The sequence below is a fragment of the Taeniopygia guttata genome, chromosome 1A (assembly GCF_048771995.1).
Source record: "Taeniopygia guttata chromosome 1A, bTaeGut7.mat, whole genome shotgun sequence".
Classification (NCBI taxonomy): Eukaryota; Metazoa; Chordata; class Aves; order Passeriformes; family Estrildidae; genus Taeniopygia; species Taeniopygia guttata.
This window is the reverse complement of record NC_133025.1, coordinates 5445907-5468965: the sequence shown is the minus strand read 5'-3', so window position 1 is coordinate 5468965 and position 23059 is coordinate 5445907. Positions and strand designations below refer to the sequence as shown.

The 23059-nt window shown below is 37.4% G+C and overlaps 1 protein-coding gene across 5 annotated transcripts in view; it reads right to left on the bottom strand.

Moving 5' to 3' along the window:
- The window catches only part of CELF2 (CUGBP Elav-like family member 2), a 544814-nt gene that overhangs the window by 447039 nt on the left and 74716 nt on the right, over positions 1-23059 (bottom strand). For all 5 annotated transcript variants that reach the window (XM_072923957.1, XM_030263720.4, XM_072923958.1 and 2 more), the window contains one exon: positions 1329-1364. The gene's annotated coding sequence lies outside the window, so the exon portion shown is untranslated. The remainder of the gene's footprint in view (positions 1-1328; positions 1365-23059) is intronic.

Sequence of the window (23059 nt, the reverse complement as noted above, 5' to 3'; positions counted from 1 at the left end):
ATGGAATGGGTTAATACTTTTGCAATAAGACCTATTCACACATTTAGGAGGATTGATTTTATTTCTCCAGAATCACCACTGAAGTTTTTATTATTAAAACATTAGGTAAAATTGAAGTTTGCACACAAACAGAAGTAGAAGGACTGGTTTAATACAAGTTATAAGAGCAGGAGCACAGTTTAATCTGCATAATGTGGGATACCTACAGGAATTACAGAAAGAGGTAAAGACTCATGAGTCCCTTCCTTACTTCAAGGCTAAAGATTAACTGTTCATGGTACTGGTGGTTTTTGCTACCTTCCTACTTTAATAGGAAGTAGCCCGCTATCTTTAATAGTACATATTTAAAATGAAGTATTTTTCATGGCTCTTAAACTTGAGTTGGATGCAATGCTAGTGAGGGAATACGTTTTCTCGTATTTATAAATGATCTCATCCTTATACTATTCCAACAAGACTGTAAAGAGCTGCTCCTCAGACTCAAGGAGGTGGGATTGATTCAAGTGCAGGAAATTGAGGGACAAGGCCTGACACACCTATTTTCACAACAAACCAAATAAAAAGCGCTACTTTAGCATAAGACTGGAAACAGAATCAACCCCATCAAGTAATGACCTCTCAGTCTGTAACTCATTCGAAAACCCAAAGTAGAAGAAATAATATTTTTCAATTGGATGAAATTACCAAGTATTTCCCAGCAAAATTAATCCCAAACATTGTTAGACCAGTTTCCCTTACTGGATCAATGAATTGATTGATCTGTCTCTATTTATATCTATGTATGTATAAATATATACATGCCCTCCCACAAAGGGTGCTCGGGTTTCCAGTAAAGAACACAGGACTTATTTACAGAAATATGATGTAACCTGGGTGGTTAGAGCATGTTATTTAAGGAAACTAGCTATGATTTATAGCAGCAAATAAATAAGACAAAATGTGTTTAACATACCTCAGCATTAAGTATCTCATGCATTAATTGTCTCCAAAGTCTGTTCCATTTGTTATCTAACAAGGTATGCTCCATTATTATTTTTATCCAGTTCATTGCTTCATTCTATCTGTTCTTTCAAAATTAGCTTGTCTAATCAGAAACTGCTTTGGCTAGTAGTTCATTTCACATAAAAAAGAGGAATTCTTGTTTACTGAGAAAGTAATTGGATTATAATTTTGAAAAGAAAGGAATATAGATTGTAATAAATTATTTTATAAAAAATACATGGGAGTGAGAAAACTAGCAAACCCAAGACAAATTAAAAACTCTAATGAATGAAAAGGCTAAAAACAGAACATGAAACTGGAAAGAGTAATTCATCATTGTAACTTACCTACTCCTTGCTAGTCTGTTGAAAAAAGCTGAGTATCTAAGGAAAGAAGAAAAAAATGCATTTATCAAATGATCAAGAAAATATTTATATTAGCTGTCACTTTTCTTCTATCTCTTTAGCTCTTGTAAATGCAATTAAATCTTTATTACAGAAAGAAAAAGTAAAATTTAACCACATTTGGGAGTATACAATTCCATTTCAGTTATTTATTAAATTCTGTTGATAAGTTTGCATGACAATAGGTAGACTATACTAAAGTTGCATGCATGACTTTGTTACCTGCATCAGTATATATTTAAGTGAAAACAATAAAATGCAGAAATTATATTCAAAACACTGACCAATATATGGGGCTGTTCATAGAGCTGGTCCATTATGTATATTTTATTGCTTATCAACATTTCAATTAATATCAAACTGTAGGACATTTTTATTTTTTTTATTACTACCTCAAAATATTTTGTTGCTGATCCTGCTCTTTTTTGCACATGTATTTTAATTTTTGTTAACCTAAAACAAGTAAAACAATGGGTATTAATGATATGAGAAGTAATGGACATGAACTACAAAAATTGTGAGAAGTAAAATAAAACACGCAAAAGAGTGTGTGAAATTGTGGCAAATAAGATTTTAGAAGTTAGAATATATTATATTATATTATATTATATTATATTATATTATATTATATTATATTATATTATATTAATTATACTATGCTATACTATTACATACGGTAGATTGTTATAAAATTCTGAAGAACTAGGAAAATCTTGTACTCTCAGCTCTCACCTGTTCAGGTGATTAACACCTTGAGCTCTTTCTGTTTGTAGATCTAACAAAAAATACAAAATTAAATTAAATACACTAAATTATGTGAGCTGAATTGTTATAGATTTACATTTATTTAGTCTGATTTTATTTATCTGAAAATCATTCAGGTTTTCCTTTTATTTGAATTGCATTTGTGATACCAATTCAAGCTTTGATCTTAAATTACACTTTTGGGGCCTGAAGTAATAACAATTTTGGATTACAAGCATCCAGTTCTTATCTACATACCAAACAGTTTGTTTATAGTGCAGTTTGTTCAGTGAATATACTCAAATTTAGCACAGGGAGATTGATAAAGGTAATCAGCAAATACCATATTGGCTTAGAATAAAGATGAAAGCAAAATGCACCTGACTCAGTAAAGATAGGAGTTAAATGCCAGATTATCCACATAAGTGTGTCAGTAAGAGGAATTTCATGCATGACAGATGTTAGAATGGGCATTAAAATGGTCAGGACAAAAATCATTAGGTGCCCCAATAATGCACATTGGGCTAAAGCAAATGTAGGATGTCACAGGCAAATTCACACCAACTTCAAAAAGTTATTTACATGCTCAGAGTAAATATGCTAATTTGTGAATGAGATAAAAACATTAGGCAGGTTATTAATACTCTCTTGAGATGTCTCTTCTATCTACGTCTAGAAAACAAAACCTTATCATGCTACCAACACCATGAAACTCAAAAGGTGTCATGAAATGACTGGATGGAATTTTATTTCTTTCAAAGAAAAATGTAGCTACAGAGGATGATAGCCACAACCCAGATCCTACACAGGCCTTGCCCATCAAAGCTGCAAGGAAAGAAAATTATTGGTGCACTGAGAGGTAGGTGCTGTTACTTTTCCTATGGTGACTGATGTGGAGCTTCATTGAAGAAAATGTTATTATAGAATCACAGAATGATTTGGGGTGGAAAGGGCTATTAAAACTCATCTGCTCCAATTCCTTTACAATGAGCAGGGACACCTTCAACTGGATCAGAGCCCAGTGCAACCTGGCCTTCAATGTTTCCAGGGATGGCATTATCCCACTTGAGAAAAGGTTTTGATACCTGAGCCAATGGCTGCTTAGGAGAATGTAAGGATTGAATAGCATTTGGATATGAGTAACACAGAAAAATCACTGTTATTCAGTCAATATGAAATATTTAAAGCAGAGAATTTCCATTCATTAAACTAAATACAAAGTAGCCTTGTACTTGCTCTCCAGATTCAGATCATATGAGAAAGCAGTTTGACAGTGATGTAGAGACTCTCAGGCTGCCCCAGTCATCAGCTTTGGGTTTTTGATTCAGGACAGGGAAAACATAATCCTACTTGAATATGCAGCCCACGAAAATCCTCAGCTAAACATTGGTGATAGGAAGTCTCAAAATGCAGGCAAAGCAAACTATGACAAGTGTCACAAATATTTGTAATTTTCTTGTTAAAGTGATCCAAAATGAGCATGCGAAAGCCAAGGGTGAAGCTACCAAGGATTTTATTACTGAAAAAGTAATATTACCCTCAGAATTATTGGCATATGTTTTTTTATTCTAGGTTTTTTTTTGGTTTTTTTTTTTTTTAATTTTTATGTTTGGGTATACATTGTTGTGGCTTGAAAATCTCCCAAAATTAAATTTTCTGGTGTGGTGCCTATGTGTTGTTTCCTTGATTAATTAAGTGAGCCATGAGCCAAAAGTCCTTTTTCCTCCCCCACTGGCTGTTCACTTCACGTGTATCCATTTCTTCTCCTTCCCTTTTGCCTCCTGTCTGTCTGCTGTGCCCTTTCAACTCCTGCAGGGTGCATCCCCTTCCTTGCCTGCCCACACAGAACCAGGCTCTCAAAAGGGCTCTCAACACCACCATAATGAAGGTTAAACCAAGATAAATAAAAACCCTCACAAACCATCTGTGAACCTATTCCCGTGGTGCAGTGCCAGTCTTTGACCGACTCACATCAGAAATCAGATGAGATCATAATTAACATATTTAAAAAATTTAAATTGGATCAATTTGGTTTTAAACCTGGATAATGTGAGACTCTGAGAATTCCTTGAACAGCTCTACAACAAATTGATCTGTCTGTCTACTACATTCAAAAAATTGATTTTCTTTTCCTGAATGGAAACATTTCTTTGAAAAGAATGAATTCAATTTGTGACACACTCTGTGAGTGTTCTGCATCTGATTCTGAGGTTTTAGAATCTTTTAAATCAATAATAAAACCATTTTAATTTGGCTTAACTTTGTAGGGCATGTGTACTTGTAATTTTCAAAGATTATGAGATAAGAAAGTGGTCCAGAACTAAGTCCTCTGAGTCATTTGACTTCAAGTTTGTCTGTTTTGGGCTTCTCAGTCTGTCTGATAAGAAAATTCCTGGGTTTGAATCAACCTTCATAGTTTAGACAAAAAAAGTCAGACTTTTGCTCCGAACTGTCTGAGACCACCAGTCTGTGAAGAAAAATCATCATGTTATTATAAAACAGATACAGTCCAATAAAAAATCTGGAGATTTAAACCTATAAAGCTTGGGGCTATAACCACTACCTCACCAGTGAGTTCTGTAATATCCCCATTCCCACATCTCCTTCCTCAGCAATTTATTTTTGCTCCAGGTGAGCTTTAAGAAATTCTTCAGCAGCACTAAAAGCTTCGTGCAGTTCAGGGACATAACAAGTTAGCTAGTCTGGGATACAGGTATTTCAAAATAACCCGTTTGTGTTGGCACCATAGTTATTTATTGGTGCCTGAAATCCCTTTCCTTTCAAGAGTTCCTTCACCACAGCCCCATGCAGTGATATGACAAGAGGGCATGGTCTCAAGCTGCACCAGAGGAGGTTCAGGTTGGACATCAGGAAGAATTTCTTCACTGAAATTCCAGTGGTCAAACACTGGAAAGGATTGCCCAGGGAAGTGGTGGATTCACTATCCCCCTGGGAGGGTCCAAGAAATGACTCAATGTGGCACTAAATGCTATGGTTTAGTTGAACACAGTGGTGTTTGTTTAAAGGTTGGGCCTGATGATCTCAGAGATCTTTTCCAACCTTTAGTCTATGACTCTAAGATGCACTGTAGCATCAGCATAGTGATGATAACTCCAACTGAGATCGTCTGGTTACTTTTGGCTATCAGAGTTCACTGATTGAGAATCTTTGATTCAATTTAGTCACTCAATTACATAATTCTTAGACTTGCAGGGAAAAAATTAGGGTGGAAGGAACCTTTGAAGTCATTTGGTCCAATGCTCACATGTTGCTCCCAGTAAATGAAGGTTCTTTGATAAACTTCACAGAATTTGACTCTAAGCACATTTATCACCTATTGTAAATGCAAATTAAAATGTGTTAAACTATCCCGATGGTGCTTTAAGAGCATTTGCCTCCTTTTACAAGGGTGCAGTATGCAGAAGGTCAGATTAGATGGGTCTGCTGGCCAGAAGTGTGTCAGCCACATGCAGCACCTTGAGCATGGGCAGTCACATCAGCATGTCCACAGCCAGCACCCAGGGAGCCTGGGGATGAGTTCTCAGGCTGCACAAAAACCATTTCATACTGCTAATAATGCATAGCTAGAGGTAAAGGTTAAATGGTGAGCATTATCGGGATACAGTCCTTTATACTTCACTTAACTAATTGAATTTGTTTAATTAACAATTTACACACCTGGAGAGAAATACAAAATCTATTGTGCTGTTTGGCATTCTGCCTAAATTGGAAATTACCTATACATTGTCTAGTCCATACTAAATGGGATTTTCTTGGGACACAATTGCTGTTAACAGTTAGATAAGGATATTTTTTTTTGAGCTTCATTTTCTAGACTGGCACTCTGGTATATTTTTTTATCCTTACACACAACTGGAAATAAATGAAATCCAGAAAAGTTAGATGAAAGAATTTTTATTATTGATTTTAAACTGTGCTTCTCTGTGCATAACGTAAATTTTCACCCAGATACAAAAGTGAGAGACAGAAACGTGCCAGCCTATTTCACATTCGAAGCAGACACACCAGAGCCACAAAACCAGATTGTTTTGCCCGTAACTGGAAGGCTGAAGAGCAAAATCTCATTAAGATTGGTATATGGAAGGAGGTTTACAAGCCATGCATATCCACGAACAGGTTAGTTTAAATGCCTGAGAAATAGATGGGTTTTCAAATATGTGGCTGACAGTCACGGGTTCAGAAATACAAACTAAGATGAACTAAAAACTTGATACTCAGAAATAGATCTGCCTGGGAAGTGGTGTTATGGAGAAATGAAGCTGCATTCCAAGAAGACTGCTTCTTAAAACCAGTTCTGATCTTCCCATGATTTGGTAACATAGGTTTATCCCTGGCATCCTGGTGGATTTGGGTCTGATGCATGTCTTCTCATACAGCACCTCTGAAAATCTGATTTGCATGAAGTAATGCTTGCCTAAGGTATTTAAAAGATTTGTCAACAGGAGGAAAATTTCTGCTGAAGGAATATTCAAAAGGCTTAGTCTTTCATGCAGTGCACTCTGTAAAATCACACTTGCTCATGAAAGTAAAGCATATCTTTGCAGTGCTAATTTCTAATAGCAAGTAGTTGGTGCCATTTTCTGATTTTGTTTGGTTACAGTTGGCTGCTATATATATTATTGGACCTTCTTGCTTTCTAAACCTTCCCAATGCCAGGTAGCTGCATAAATGCAGAGGAGAGGATGGGAACAGGAGTTACCCTTGATATTTGCTGAGGCTTCTCCTGAAACCTAGGAGGAAAAAACCCAAAACTAGTTTCTAACAGTCTTGGTTTTACAGTTTGGACTGGTATCTCATGGCTATTTACTTGATAATTCATCTGAAAAAAATGAGGAATTACCTTATTGAATGAATCTCTAAGCAGTTAATTTTTGGCCTGTATCTTCTGATAAGACCACAATGGCCTTGACTGGATACTGAAAACAGTGTAGATGCTTGAATTCATTTATTTAATTATTAGTTCAAGGTTAGAACGCTAATAGAAAACTCAACACAAGCTATTGCTATGAAGATATTAAGCAATCAAAATATCCTGGTTTTATACTGAATAAGTTCCTGATAAACAGCACACAGACCAAATATAGAAGAACAAAAGACACAAAATCATTGCCAATTAAGTCCATTTTCCATTAACTTTGTCACATATGAACTCAGGTATGTTTGAACTTAGCAGTCATTGTAGTGCATTCAAAAAATAATACTGCAAAAATTTCCATGACTTCAATAGAATCTCTATTGTAGTAATAAGTCAACTCTCCAGTGGCCAAAATAATATCTGTAAATGCCCATGAATTTTAAGCCAAAACGTGTCCGTCTGGCAGGATTAAAAGCTTTAGACTCTCAAAGAGCAACATGACTAAAGCAGGACTGTAGCTTTGAGTGGCACCTCACTGGTTTCATTTGCCAGTATTGTTATTTTCCAAGGTAATATTTGATTTACAAGAAAAATGCTTTTAAGTCCCACAGTAAGTCCTACAATGTATCCACAAGTATAAAGCCCTCAAATTGCCTTCATTTGTCAAATGCTAAAGCCATACCTGAGACTATTCAGTGGCAAAGTAGGAATCTAATGATGTCAGCAGGAAGGAGGGAGGTTAGATTTATAGAGGTTTTAGAGGCGATACCTCTTGTCTCTCCTCCCTTGTCCCCCCTCTGACTCCCTTTAATTCAGCACTTTGAGCACAGTAATGCAGTTAAGCTTCAGTTTATGGCACAGATGCCTCATAAGTCCAGTCTCCATGATTTCATTGAAAGCCCTCTCACGTCAGTAATTTGAATTGATTTTAAATTCCAAATTATTGTGAAGACGTTGAAATACAGAGCTTTAATGTTAACCTAACTCTCTCCTTATGCTACACTTTCCCTCCCAAACTGTTATGGTTTTTCCCTTGCTTACACAATAGTTGCCTCGATTTTTTTTTTTTCCTGGCTATAGCTGAGGTTCAAATACAGAAGGAAAGCATTTTGGATGGAAATAATAATGAATGCAATGTGGCTTTGAAATAAATTAAACGTGAATGTGAACACTTTATGGATAGGTGGTTACCCCAAACTAATGTTTTCTATTTTTGTTTACCTAATATAATTCCAAGGTATAAAATTAAAAGTAAAAACACCTTCGGTGGTCATTCACAGACTGTGGTCGTGGGAATATCCTAGCACAGAACTGTTTTAGTCAGCGTTGTCCGAGAGCTATGGAGTGCCAGGTGCAAAAATCTGATTGTTCTAAATAAGCTAATTGTTGTTTTTAGCAGTAAACTTCATTTTGTAAAGATCCTAGCTCAAGTGCATTCAAGGTTTTGTCTACCATTTGTTTCAAGAGTCTGGATCAGATCCTTAAATCAGAGCCAAATGTGAATAAAAGCAGTAAATTCTTTGGCAATAAATCCTCAGTAATCTGCATTACTCAAAGATGGGACCTGCTGGAACATCTTCATAACATTCTTTTGCCTTCCTTCCCCTCATGTGCAGCATATTGCAGTAATCAATTAACATGATAGAATATTCCTGCGCTGAGACCTTCTTGTAACTCCCATATGGTCAGAATTTAATTTTAATAGCTCAGGGCTTTTTTTTTTTCTTTTTAGAAGCTGAACTCATCCTGCACATTAGTGATGATGTAAAAGTAAGATTTCAGAGTGATATTGTGGTTTTCAACCTGTTGGTGTTGGGGCTGAATATTTTGGAGAAGTTAGGTACTTGGACAGGACTGAGTATTGTTCATCTGCATGTAAACCACTAAAGTGGGCAAGCAGAAATGGAGGTGCCCAGTTCCATCTCTTGCACTTGAAAATGATCTTGCTGTACCTCTTTAGAGTAAACTTATATAAGTGAAGTTGTTGATCTCTTGATCTTGTTTATATAATTTACTCTTGCCCATCTCAACGCACCCTTTGTTTGCCTTTGTAGCTCAAAAGACTGATTCCACTGTAACAAAGTAGGAAATTCTGGCTTATAACCTGAGTAATACCAGATAGACCTTGGTTTAACATCAAGAAAGGACAGTAGCTGATCTTGTGTCTCTTTCTGATTTTTAGGGTTCTCTAGAAGAGTTAAAAGTGTTGCAGAAAGTTGTAACCGGACGTTTGTCTGAGTGCATTCCTCATGATTATAAAGTTGAATCCCTAGAGGATCAAAACTCTGCAACCAGTAAAATCAAAGCTCCTGACCAAATTCATCTGTAGGAGTTGTAGAAATTGAATTTATTGTAATTAGTATACAATAGTCTTGTAATAAAACTTATTAAAAACATATTCTTATTGTTTTAAGCTTAATATCAAATTGGCCTTCCATGTTCTTTAGCTTTTTTCTATATTGAACAAGAAAATGCAACACAATCCATACTGTTCTTTCTGAATAGATATGGGGAGGTGGAGAAATAGCTTGGTCCATGTATATTCCAGCAGAGGGTGGCAGTACACTACCACACTCCCACAGTAAAGGAAAAGTTGTGCAGTAATATTTATGATTTCTGTCTTCAAGGGAAGAATACATCCTGCAGATGAATATGTTTTGCAAGATGGGATATGGGAATTGAACTGGGAAAGTAATCCCCAAATCACTTCAGTGACCTTGCTCAATCCACTCAATCTCCATCTCTCTTTCATCTGAAATATTTTTCTTCCATAATTACCATCAGCTGATGACTACAAACCGTTATAAAACTCCTGAGAATAATTGTCTACGAGAATGAATATGGATATCTGAAAATGGGAATCCTTCCTGATTAACTAATGATACCAGAACCATTAACTTCATCACTAACAGCAGAACAGTCACCAACAGTGCTAAGCAGGATAAACTCTAGAAGGCAAAAAGGAGCACTCTGTGGCAGGAAGGATTTCCATGGCACTATGGACATGCTAATGGTCTCCTGCATTTCCTCAGTCCAGTTTTGCTCTGCTACTTTGTTAGCAGAGTATTCTTCAAAATTTGAAATATTTTGTAATTTCTTCAGCAGAATGTGGATTTCTCTGTTGCTGTCTTAGACTTCCCTTCAGTTTTTATTTTCTTAAATCCTTAAATCCTTTTTAAATTTTTTTTTAATAGAAAGCAGTTGGGAAATTGTTAATAGGCCAGCAAAAGAGGCAGGATGTATTTTTTTCCTTCTGGAAAAATCTTCTGGTTGACAGAAAAAGTAGCAACTGGTGCAGCCTACTTTAAATTACTGCAGTAAAAATACTTTAACACATTGTCAAACTTCAGACCTTGGTGACTCAAGTTTCTATATTTTTTGGATGTGAAAAAATTTCAGTGTAAGAAGAAATCAGTGCATATTAGGAAGGAACAGTCCTTCATTATGCAAATAATGAAAAATTATTTGTATACAGAGCATGATTTCTTTAATGCGCTTTTATTTCCCCTCAAGAATTCAAACCAAAGGATTATGCAGGTCAAGAAGAACTTGAAGAACAAAAGCCATTCATGATCAAGCTCTCAATATGGACTTACATTAGTAAAGACATTTGAATAGCATTTTTATAATAGTAATCTAAGTAGCTTATGTTAACTTCTCTAGTAACCAAAGCCAAGAATAATTTTTTGTGCATTCTTTCAGTAGACATTTATTATTTAAATATGGAAAATATGGATGCAGTGTTCTGGAACTTCTTTTTATTCGGAGGAAAGAAGCTGGAAATTATGCCAGGAAATTTAGGTGAGGAATGACTTGCCTCTTCTCAAAAATAAGAGATTTTTTTCAGAGAATTAAGGCAATTAAATATTTCCAGTCAAAATCATTGTTAATAATAATTTCTTAACTTGATCTACCTTAGTAGATTTCAAAGTGTTTGAGACACTTAAGAGTAACCTTCACACCTGTGAGTAGCTTCCTCTACAACTTCTTGTACATCCCCAGCTATTCCTACAGGAGGTGACATGATTTTCAGTGGGGTTTTTAACTAGCAATTAATGAGCATAAAGTGGTGAAATATGAAAAAGAATAGCTAGGGTGATCAGAAACTCAAAAACATTGTCTGATTATCATTAAGATAACTTTATGTATCAATTTAGGGGTCTTTGAGGGAGGGGGGAACAAGGTGTGCAGTGCTGGAGTCCTTAATGTCTCCTCTACACTATTGAACCCTACCTGGTTAATAGAAAACCTTGTAGCAAAATTTCATTAAAGAATTAACAGGATAATAGGAGAAAAAGGTATTTTTTTAGAACATTCATTTTAATAAAATAAAAAATAACTGGGAAAGAGTGAGAGTTTCTTGAGAAGAACCAGCTTGTCATATAGCAGAATAGATTAAAAATCTGTTTCACTCATATAACTCTGAAATCCATGATTGAAAACTCTAGCCTTGAGAAGTTACAATGCATCATGAGAAAAAGGTGAGTCAATGTGTAATGTTTCAATTATAGGGTTCTCAAGAGTACACAGGTGATATAATAAACAAGGTTATGGCCTTTCCATCAGCAGTATCCCTGGTGTGTCTGCAGTTGCTGTGAATGGGAAGCAATAATATTTTTGATTGTTAAATGTCCAAAGTTCAGAGGAGATCAATCTAATATTCTGAAAGATAAATAGAAAAGTATTTTTTATGTAAGGAGTACATATGGTATTTATACAATCTGGTCAGTGTGGTGGTTGTCCAGACGATGGGGATGATCAATATATGCAATAATGGTGACTTTTAAAATATCCTCCCCCCACACAATGGCATTATTATTTCAAACAAGTGGTTCTGAACACAGATTTTTTTTTTTTTTCCCATTCTTGAACTTCTTGCAACAGATCAATAAATTGAATAGGTTGCCAGTATGACCACCCACCAAACCTGCTAGATTTTGCCCTGACCTGGGAGTTTGTGGAGGTGATTCTATTGCCAATTTTGCCATCATCTTTACTTGTTAGGCTATTCCCTCCATCTTTCCACATCTGTATTCCACCTCCACATCTTTTATTCCACACTTTATCTGTTTAGACCAGAGCTCCTACAGACTCTTGTCTTTTGCTGCTGTTGAGGCTTTGGCCTGAGTCAAAACTAATATTCAGAGCCTTGAAAGGAAGTTTCCATCAGGAATTAAAAATTATTGTAAGTTCAGGTGATTCTTGATTTCTTCAGCTCGTGTGCATCCATTACTAATGACATGATGACCAACACAATATAGTAACAATTGTGAAATGTGTTACTGATGTGACAGAGCATTTGCTGGCACAAAATATATTCAAGAGTGGACTGTACTCCAAAGGAATAGGAATGTGAATTTAAGCACCCTACAATTAAAGAATCACCTTGAGAAAACATCTGCTTGACTAGAAAGTTAGGAACGTACTGAGAATCTTCATTTTCCATTCCTATCTCAGATTTCCTTATTTCCTAGGCACTGAGCATATTCCAAAAGGAAAATCATCCATAGAAGAGGAATAGCAAAACTGGCACTGAAGGAGCACAAGCTCACTTTAGACATAAACAGCCTAACAAGGAGTTCTGCGCTGGTGGTTCAATCAAAGAGTCTGCAGATAATTTATCCAGGTGATTCCAGACAGGAGGGGCTCAGTGTCCATGGCTATCCATGCACTATGGTGATCTATTTTATCTTCCTTTCCTGGTGTCTTCTGCCTCTGTAACTCTGATGTTAAAGAGGCAAATTCTGTGAAGTACCACTCTCTATTTCTTGTTGGTAATTCCGTAGCAAACCTCTGGAATATGACTGCTCTTGTCTTTAGTGGACATTATACATAGATAAACTACTCCCAGAAGGTTTATAGTAGGATTTGCAACAACTTCAAGGAAAAACAACAATGTCATTTCAATTCTTTAATTTTCAAAATGGTAAATATAAGATAGATAGGATTTTCAACCTCCCTGTACCTAATCAATTCCTAGCAAATGTAGTTGGCACATTATTTTGAGGATATTTCCAATGTATTCAGATACATTTATGACTCAGGTAACTTGGATTATTACTGAAGGAACCTTATTATCTTTTTCATTTCCTGATCTTTTGCCATAATATTCCTAACCTTAGTGTTTCATTAATTGAATTATTTTTTGCATTTAAGAATTTTATCCTAATTTAAAATGCAGTTCAAGAAGTCTTTGAGATTTATACAGTAAGCTAATAGTATTGACAGATCCAGTGTCCTTTTACCTCTAAGGCTCTTTACTGAGTAAATGAGAGGGTGCCTTTAATTACCCATTTAAAGCTAGGAGAGTATCCTGAGAGTTAATTGCTATTATATCATCATTCAGGACAAAGGAAAACCAGTATTATTTTGTAATCATTGATCTTCTATGTCATTAAATCCAAAATATTCTTAATTAGGCAGAGAACTAGGCATGGTTAATACAACTATGTGGTGCTATCAGATTTTGCAGCTACTCTTCCCATCTTGCCTGCTGCAGAAGGGGAGCAAGCTCTTTTGTTCAATGAAAAATAGCCATCAAAACTCAGGGAAAGCAAATAGAGACGGTGTTGTCCAACTTTATCTACCTGTCATTAAGATTTTTGAAAAGAGACAAAAATGTTGAATTTCCTTTGACATAGTCTAAATCATTACAGATTTGTTGACACTCACACGGTTGCTTTGGTGGCAATAGAGGAAAGTTTTCAAAGTGGTTGTCAGACAAGAGGAAGATGTATTTGTGAGTGGAAAAGACAAAAGGGAAAATAGATTTACAGAATATACAGAAAGTTGCTTTCATTTTTTTTTTTCCCTTTGTGTGATTTTTTTTAGCTAAGAAATGCCACATGCTCTAAAGAAATGTATGAGACAAATACAAGCAAATTGCTCATAAGATTCCATTTTAAAAAAATTTCTGTTCCAGGAACACCTTCCTCATCACAGGAGTGTTAATTTCATCGGGTTGACAGCTGTGGAAATAACCTATGTATTTAAGCAGCAAAAACAGAGATAGGAACATTCACATAATGAAATCTATTTTCTATTTGAATCTAAAATCTAAGTGCTGTCCCTTTAAAGGAGACCTTGCTATCTTGATAAAGAAAACTAATGATGTGGCCTTTCTGGGGCTAGTCACATAATAGCCATGGTGACAAGGACCTCTATCACAGAATAAAGCAGAAGATAAATGAGATTTTTCTAATATCCATTTCACCCATTGTTCACAAGTGTCATGCGATACAGCTTCTATTTATCATGAGATAGTAGATACTGGGCACTATTTTGTAAAGGAAACCTAAATTACAACATTGTGTTATTAAAAGCCTGTAAATACTCTTTACTCATTCCTCTTCATTTTGTAACTGTGCCAAAACAAGTGGGTTTTGTTTTATTATTATTATGTTTTATTTATTTAAATAACCTAAAGGGCATATCTTGTATTTATACTGGATGTCCACACAGCTTTTAGCAATAAAATGAGAACACGTGTTTCAGTCAGCTTGCTTGAAAACTTGCCTGAACACGTTTCAGTCACTTGCCCCAAGAAGAGGGGTATTTCACATAGACTTCTTTCTCTCAGCTCTCTAGATCTCTTTACAGAATCACAGAACCACAGAATGGGTCAGGTTGGAAGGGGCCACAGTAGCTCATCTGGTCCAACCCTCTTGCTCATGCAAGCTTATCCCAGAGCACAGGGCACAGGGATGTGTCCAGACACTTCTGGAATATCTCCAGTGTGGGAGACTCCACAGCCTCTCTGGATGATCTGTTCCAGTGCTCCATCCCTGCTCAGGACTGAAGTTCTTCCTCATGTTCAGGTGGAACTTCCTGGGCATCAGTTTCTTCCTGAGCATTGATTTGTGTCTTTGCATCTTATCCAATTGCTCAGCACCACTGAGCAGAGCCTGGATCCATCCTCTGACACCTCACTGCAGACACTGATAGATGTGAATGAGGTCCCCTCTCAGCTGCCCCTTCTTGGACTTGAGCAGACCCTCAGCCTTTCCTTATCAGAAAGATTCTCCAGTCCCTTCATCACCTTTGTCACTCTCCACTGGACCTGTTCCAGGAACTCCATGTCTCTCTTGTCCTGAGAATCCCAGAACTGGACAGAGCACTCCAGATGTGCCTCACCAGGGCTGAGTAGAGGGGCAGGGTCACCTCCCTCAGCCTGCTGGCAACGCTCTCCCTATTGCACCTCAGGATACCATTGGCCTTTTTTGGCTACAAGGGCTCCTGAACAGTTTACTGTCACCAGTACCCCCAGGTCAGCCCCAGCCTGTACTGGTGCCCACCTGGAGTTCCTGGCTGAGATCCACTTAGTTACTATATTTATCTGACCTCCAAGACCTAAGCCTTCAAAGAGAATGTAGCTTTCCATGCAAATAAAGCATATGGTGATATTCAGTCTGTTGGAATTCACACACATCGACAAACAGTCTGAAACAGTGAGCCAGAAATCTGAGCCCCCCCAATCTTAGCTTCATCTGTGGGAGGAGCTGTACTGATACTTCAGTATCAATGATATTATTCAGACATTGATTATTATTTTGGTGAACAGAATGGGGCTTGGACCACTAAATTTCAAAAGGAGAATAGCACTGGGGAATGAAATGTGGAGGAAAAAAAGGTCAGAAACAAAAGATGTAGGGAGAAAGAGGTGGTGAGGTGAAAGACAAGCCAAGATGAAAAGGTGTGTAATGTGGTTATAACAGCAGCTAAATGTAGGAATTTACACTGTGCCAGATTTGCCCCTTGGTCAGAATGACAATGAAAAGGAGCTTCTGTGCAAAACAGAGATGGTTTATACCCCAGTGTATTGACCCTGTTTCAAAATTTGATCTTCCCTCTCATCTGAATGGCCATGCTTTGCTCCTGGGGCTTTTCTAAACCCCTGGCATCTTGCAGCAGGTACAGAATTTCTTTCTTTGTGCACTTTCTGTTCAAACAAATGGTTGGAAAAGCAGTGTAAGATTTAGATAGTTGTTTCAAAGCATGAAAGTGTCTGTATCATTTACAACCTGTGTGGCTTTACTCCTCTATGGTCACCTCTAGGGTGCCAGGCAGGCCAGCAAACTATCAGCAAACAGTTTTCTGCACAACTTGAGAGGAAGGGAAAAATTCTAGTCATGGATATTGGCAGAAATCCACTCTCATGAAAACTCCCACTAAATCTTTAATGTCCAGGGAGAACACCTGAAAAAGCCTATGCTTAAAACACTGACTTGCAAATTGGATCCTCAATTTAGCTACAAATTTCCATTGTGGCCAAAGGAATTGTGCTTGATTTGTGTGTCTCTGCTTCTCTAGAAAGAGTATAAAGCTTTCTTCTTCCTTTTTGAAGCTGCAAGCTCTTGGCAGTTAGGGTGGAAAATATTTTGCCCAAATACAATACCTATAAAGATAATAGCAATAGCTGTCTCTCAGGCAATGCTTTTCATCTGCAGATATTAATGCAGTCTGCAAAGTATCATTCTCTTAATTTATAAAAGCAGAAACTGAGGCACAGGAAGGGAAAATTACGTGTCCAAGGTCATGACAGGAACATCAGTCTGATCCCCCAAGTCCCTCATTTCAGTGCTTTGCTATGTCCCACAGTGATGTCTTTCTGGGACACATGGAGTAATAGTGATGATAATGAGCACACAGATATCTCCTTTGAAAGGTCTCATCATATTTCTGCCTGCATGCAACTCAATTTATACACCTTGGAAGGATGAAGGCTTAGTCAATATAGCATTAATGCAATACCCTGATGGCTGTTAGCTTCAAAGACACCTTTTTCATGAGAAACAAGACTTTGAAAGGAGAGCAGTCATGATACACATAAGTGCCACCTTTTAAATTATGATCAAAGTTGAAAAGTGGTATAAAGTTGTCAAGAGACCTATATATTGGTTTATAGACTGTATTTACTAGATCCATTCTATCATGCATGGTGTCTCTAGCCTGCACAACCTTGTGATAGGTTAGAAGAGGAATTGTCTGTTTTTACTCTTGGGACATGAAATGGAACAGAGGACAGTGATGCAGTTCAGATCTATAATGAACAGAAGAGACTTAAATAGTTCCTGGTACTGACCTAGACTTACAGAGGGTCACCAATCTGTCAATGGTGTGAGATTCCTGACTACCTTTTGGATCTGGGCCATAATATTGTAAGCCTGGCGTGCCTTGCTCTGTCCACTGCATCAGCTCCTGTCTCCTAATAGCCTTTCATACATTTAAAACTTCCCATATCCCCTTAGAATTCCTGGGTTTTGGTTAAATAAACCTGGAAAAATTTATACATTGCCATAATTACCCTTTGGGATCTTTCCAGAAGAACTAAAATTGGCCAAAGAACTGCAACTGAGATTTTTGTAGGTATTATATTGTCCTTTGGAGTGGTTGCTGTCCCTCTGGGAGCTGTGTCATCTGTGGTTTCAGTGGGCAGCCTTTACTCCTTCACTGAGGTTTCAATGGAGACTCCCAATACAATTGAAAGCAGAGCAGAACTCCCTGAAAACTCTGCATGTTATCTCACTCTAATTTGATAACAAGTTGCTGTTGGTGAATAACTCAAATGATTTGCCCCTTCCCTCTTCTAATTTACCTTGTGAGAATCACATAAAGCAATGTCAAAAACAGTAAAAAAAGTCAAAAGATCTGCTTTCCACTGCTTCCCCTTTGTCCCCAAACCTTCCCATCCCTGCTGGGTGGCATCTAGGTTGTTTTTGACACAAATTCTGCTTGGTGGATTTTTGCTAACATTTGTAAGTACCTAGATGAGTATGTTTCCACTAAATAGTTCCTAGAGAATAACATGATGGGAGATATTGTAGGGGTTTTCTTCAGCAGCTTCTTCAGCTCCTTAAGATTTTCCAGAAAGAGAAACAAATAGGAAGGATGAGGTCGGAGCACTGCAGGGTTACAGGGAAAAGCAGGATTTTCCACTTCACCTCTCATAAGGTGGGTAAGGAAAAAGGATGATGGAAAGCACATCTGGAGCTTAGGAGAAGAAATTAGGAGCTGTTTAGCTTTTTTAAAGATCATTATTTAAAAGATAGTGACCAATAGAAGGTGCTATGACAAAGACTGTGATTACTAATGATGCTCCAGTCTGAAAAGTGTGAGAAGCTACATCTGGGGGATGCATCAATTAGATGGACATTCATTAATGTACATTATCTGAATCACAATCCCACAGGAGCAAGAACCCCATGTGCAGTGTATGTTTCCTTGAGCTTGGCCCAGTAACAAATATATCAGCTAAATAATTTTTCCTGTACATGCAAACTGAAAAGCGTTCTACTGCCTCAGACCTGTGTGTCTGAGAGGGGGTGAACACAAAACATACAGGAAAAGTTAGTTGTATTACTGCATGCTGGAAATAATACATGGAACAGATGAATGGAATTGGAGTTTTCCAAGAAAAACTTCCCTGGGAGAAAAATCACAACTAAAATTTTCTGCAATTTTATCTAAGACAGTTTGGAAGACCTTGCCATAGTCAAAAATACAAGAACATGAATTGAAAATTATATTAGCCCTTGAAAGAAAATCAAGATATTTAGGTATTATATTTTGTTATCCAGTGAGACTTCAATAACTTTCATACCAATCACTAGGAGACAATACAAAGAAAGTGATATTTGCTGCTAGACAATACATATTTTACTGGTTTGTGACTAATTATAAACCTAGAAAGGTGCTATGTGGCATTGTTGAAGTTTATTCATTACAACGATGTCATACAAAGCAATTTCTGGAAATGTAGCTTGTTATTTGGTTTGTCTTGAATTATAAAATGGAATAGAGAATAATTTCAGACCCCCTTCAGCTTGCACAGATTTCTGCTGAACACAGAAGAAATATCATTATGATTTGCATGTGCAATACAGCCTGAAGAAGTTTCTTGGCAGGGCAAATGATCTTTAGGCTACTGCTTTGGGGCTGTTATGGCATCCTGACAGAACACAGGCCTGGTTCAGGGGTTCCGTGTGGTGGAAAAGTCTCTCCTCCAACCCGTGCTTCCAAAGAAAACTCAGCAACCTCTTGTTGTTTGGTCTCAAGGCAGTTTATTGCTAGCTATCTAAAAGATTTTCTTCTGGGGCTGCTGTGGTTTGCTCACAGCTCAGGCAGAGGCACACACACACCCTGACATCCCGACTGCTTCTTCTCTCCCCACCCAGGGCTGCTGCTGTCTTTTATATGGTACATTACGTGATAAATGTTTTTCCCCAATACCTACTACCTATATTAAATGGTGCTTTTCTACTCTAAACCAATCTGTGAGTGCCAACATCACCAAGAACATGGAGGTAAGGAAGAAGAAAGAGGAGCAACAGGACCGGCCTACATTCCTCCAGCTTAAAACCTCTGACCCCCATGTACAGAACAAAAAAAAACCCTGTACAGGTGTTAAAACCCACTTGTACAATACTAAAAAATTATTCCCTCTACTTTATAACTACTTCTACTATAATATCTTAACTTTTGTGACTTCTTGTTCTTCCTGCAAAGTTGGTAAATCATTCCATGGTTCAAATTCAAAATTACGGCTGTTTCCAGCTGCCTGCCAGGGTATGAAATGCTTCTGACCTGGGCCTGGAACCTCCAAAAATGTCTGAGGGACATTTTGAGTTCCAACAGCATTCAAATGATCCATTTTAAAGCTACTTCTTGTATTCACTGCTCTGCAGTAGGAGAACATTGTGCAGTTTTCTCTGTGGTCACAAGGTAGAAAGGAGTTATTGGTCTTTCAGAGTGCACTATTGGTGTTATAAAACATTGCACATTGATATTTCAAAGCAAAGAAACCAGAAGGTTGCCTGGAGAATATTTAGTGTTATCTGCATGTGGTACTTGTCTTTGTAGGTGACTTACTGGGATCTGAACACAGGATGATGAGAACTGAGAGCACAAACTGCCCTGACAGGAGGTGCCAAGGCACAGCTCTGTGTGTGCTGCAGAATCTCAGCATGGCTGGGGTTGGAAGGAACCTAAAAGTTTTTCTGTTTCCATCTTCCCTGCTGTGGAAACTCCTGTGTCTCCATGGGGCACAGTGCAGGGCTCATTTCCACACGCTCAGTACATTAAAGAAATATGCACAGGAGGGGGGAAGAAATGAAACCAGAATTCTGATGGAATTTTGTTTGAGATCATCACAGGTAAATTCAAAGACACATTGCAAGATGATTATTAGACTGCAGTAATAGAGAAAGAGCTCTTTCTGCACAGGGTTTGAGACTGAGTATTTTCAAGAGAAAATAATGTTGTGTTAAAGAGGTAAATAAGCAACTTTGTTACCTCTCATGGTTTTGTATCAGGTCTTGCAATATTTGATTTTTTTTCCCTAGCTTAATGACTCCAGTGACTTGAAAAGAATATCTGTTTTCATTTCTTCATGGTTGTGGTAAAAATCTTTTCTCACCTCAAGAAACTTTAAAAATGTAATATTTCAAGAACTGGGAAGGGAGCAAAAAGCCTGCAGACAAAAAGACTATTAAAATAACTTTTTGGAGTGAACTCATGATTTTTTATTGCTTGGAGTCAGCAACATGGGGAGGTATTGTGTGCTTTTTCAGTTCTAAGGAGTGATTTCTCTCTGTACTGACCTGAGTGGGTTTTTTTTTTTAAGCTGCTGTGTCTGAAGTTGCTAATAAAACATTATCCTCAGAAACCCCACTGCAATTACAGTCTTGGGGTTCAGCTTCTCTGAAAAATTGCTCTCATTTTGTTTTGAATGAGTTAGGTGGGAAGTACAGTGCCAGTCTGGGCTGGAAGAGCAGTGGTTGGGGTGGAACTCGTGCCTGTGGTTGTAAAAGGGTCTGAAGCCTCCCCGAGCAGCACTGTGGTCACAGGGAGAGCCCAGCAACCTGGAATCTGCTATGCATGGCTACAGGGATGTTGTGAGGATTTAATTAACACTTGGAAAGCCTTCTGAGGTCCTCAGATGACAAGGTTTACAGAACTCCAAATGACTGTTATTATATCCCCTCTGTGTTTGTGGTGGCAGATAGCCAGCAAGAAGAAACGTTCAACCAGAACCAGGCATTTTTCCCAAAACCTTTGTTATTCTAGGCTACTGTTGGAAAAAAAGGTGGATCTGTGTCCAATTTAGTGAGTGCAAATTACAAGTGGCTTTGTTAGGATCCCTCTGTACTTTTGAGCATGATACACATAGCCAACAGCAAGCTGTCTTGCTGCCTGAGTGTATATTTATTACCCAGCTAAATCAGAGAACTGGGTGAAAACTCTAATATTTGAGTAAACTCCATCTATCTGTGACACTTCTTTGATACAGAATACCACAAACAAATAATTTCCTCCATCTGCAACTTGGCTATTTTTGAAAACAGTGTTCATCTTGTCAGACCCCAGCATATATGTGGAAAACAAAACCCAAACAAAATAAAACCCTCTCAAAGCAATGCCTTGCATGTCACACTGGATTCTTCCCTAGGAGAAGTTGAACAATAAATAGCAGATCTTAACCAAGGGCCTTAAGGTTTGATATAAAACTACCCAGATATTGTGATAATAATATTAGAACGTATCTATAATAGATTCTTCTATTCCAAATTCATCTTCATGTATATAATCCATGTGGATCTCTTGGAACTCAGGATGGTCTGTGATTCTTTGAGTCTATTATATCTGCACAAAGAATGGACACAAAGACTTGTCTAGCAAAAGAGTCAGCAATAAAACTGACTTCATGCACTTAGGACTTCTTTTCAAGTGCCACAACTGCATTCACTAACCAGTGAGTTCCACAGGTAGCAGCTATTTTCAGTCCTGCCTTTTTGCAGAGTCTCAGGAGAAAGACTCACTTAATGCATAAATATACACGTATGTGGAGAGCCTTAAATACTCCTTTCCAGCAAATTTCCTCTCACAATTTATCCAGCTTAAGTGATATTGATGTGACTCATATGTTTCTATTGTGTTTTTTTTGATAAAAACATTTCTACAGTGTAAACACATACAATTATATTGCAGATGACTGATTCATTGCTTTTTCCAAATTGATCTATACCGCCATGCGAGGCTATTAACATAACCAAACTCTGGATCTGATTTTATTGCAGAACTCAAAGCTGCTTAAAAAAAGTAGATACAGAAATGTTAATATATTCAGCAGAAGGTATTTTAAATAAATATCTGTCAGACAGTTAAATCTGGTGTCTCTCTAGTGTTAATTATGGAGCAATCAGAAGAGGACAGGGAAAAGAATATTTATTGCAGGTTGAAAAGCCAGTTATTAGGTCTGTATCACAGCCAGCCATGTGGACTTTCCTTTAGAAACTGTTTTTCTGATGATGGATTGAGTTCTTTATAAATATTTTTCAACTGATATTTGAATTAAGAATAGTGATAAGTGGAAGGGAGCTATTCAAAAGCAATTAAAAGCCACGGACAGATGAAATACTCATCTAGAGCAGAGAATGCAAGCATTTTCACAGCTTCAAAGAGAAAAATAAAATCTTTCACAGTCAATGAGAGCCCACTAACCTGAACACTATACTTTCATATAGCCCAAACACATGAGACATTTTAACATCTAGTTCCCATGAGCTTCCATGGAACTTACAGTTCCAAAGACATGTATGGATCCTGGCTTGACACCTTCCAGGGTCTAAAGTGACAAATGTGTTGGTTAGAACAGAAATTTTCATCTGTGCCTAGGGAATTTTGGAGCAAAGTACTTATCTCAGTTTAGACCTACAGCTCACATCTGCTTGACCAGAACCAGATGTTGGAAATTAGCAAAATTAGCAAAGTGGCAAAGTTGTGATTCTTGCATGGGGTTTGCAATGAATAAAACAGGTAAAACTTCTCACCAGCTCAAACATAACTGAATTTTTACTTATCAAAAGAAAGTTGTGTGCAAAAGAAGGTTCAGCATTTGCTGTCCCCAAAAGTCCTGTATGCTGCCTACTTCTCATTGTGTAAGCTTGTTACCAATTGTCCTGAACTCAGTAGGAAATCTGTGGATCAAATCGAGTGAGACACAGAAAAAAAAAAAAATATTCTGGCAGAAATTGCAGAAAAAAAGTACCAATGTAGG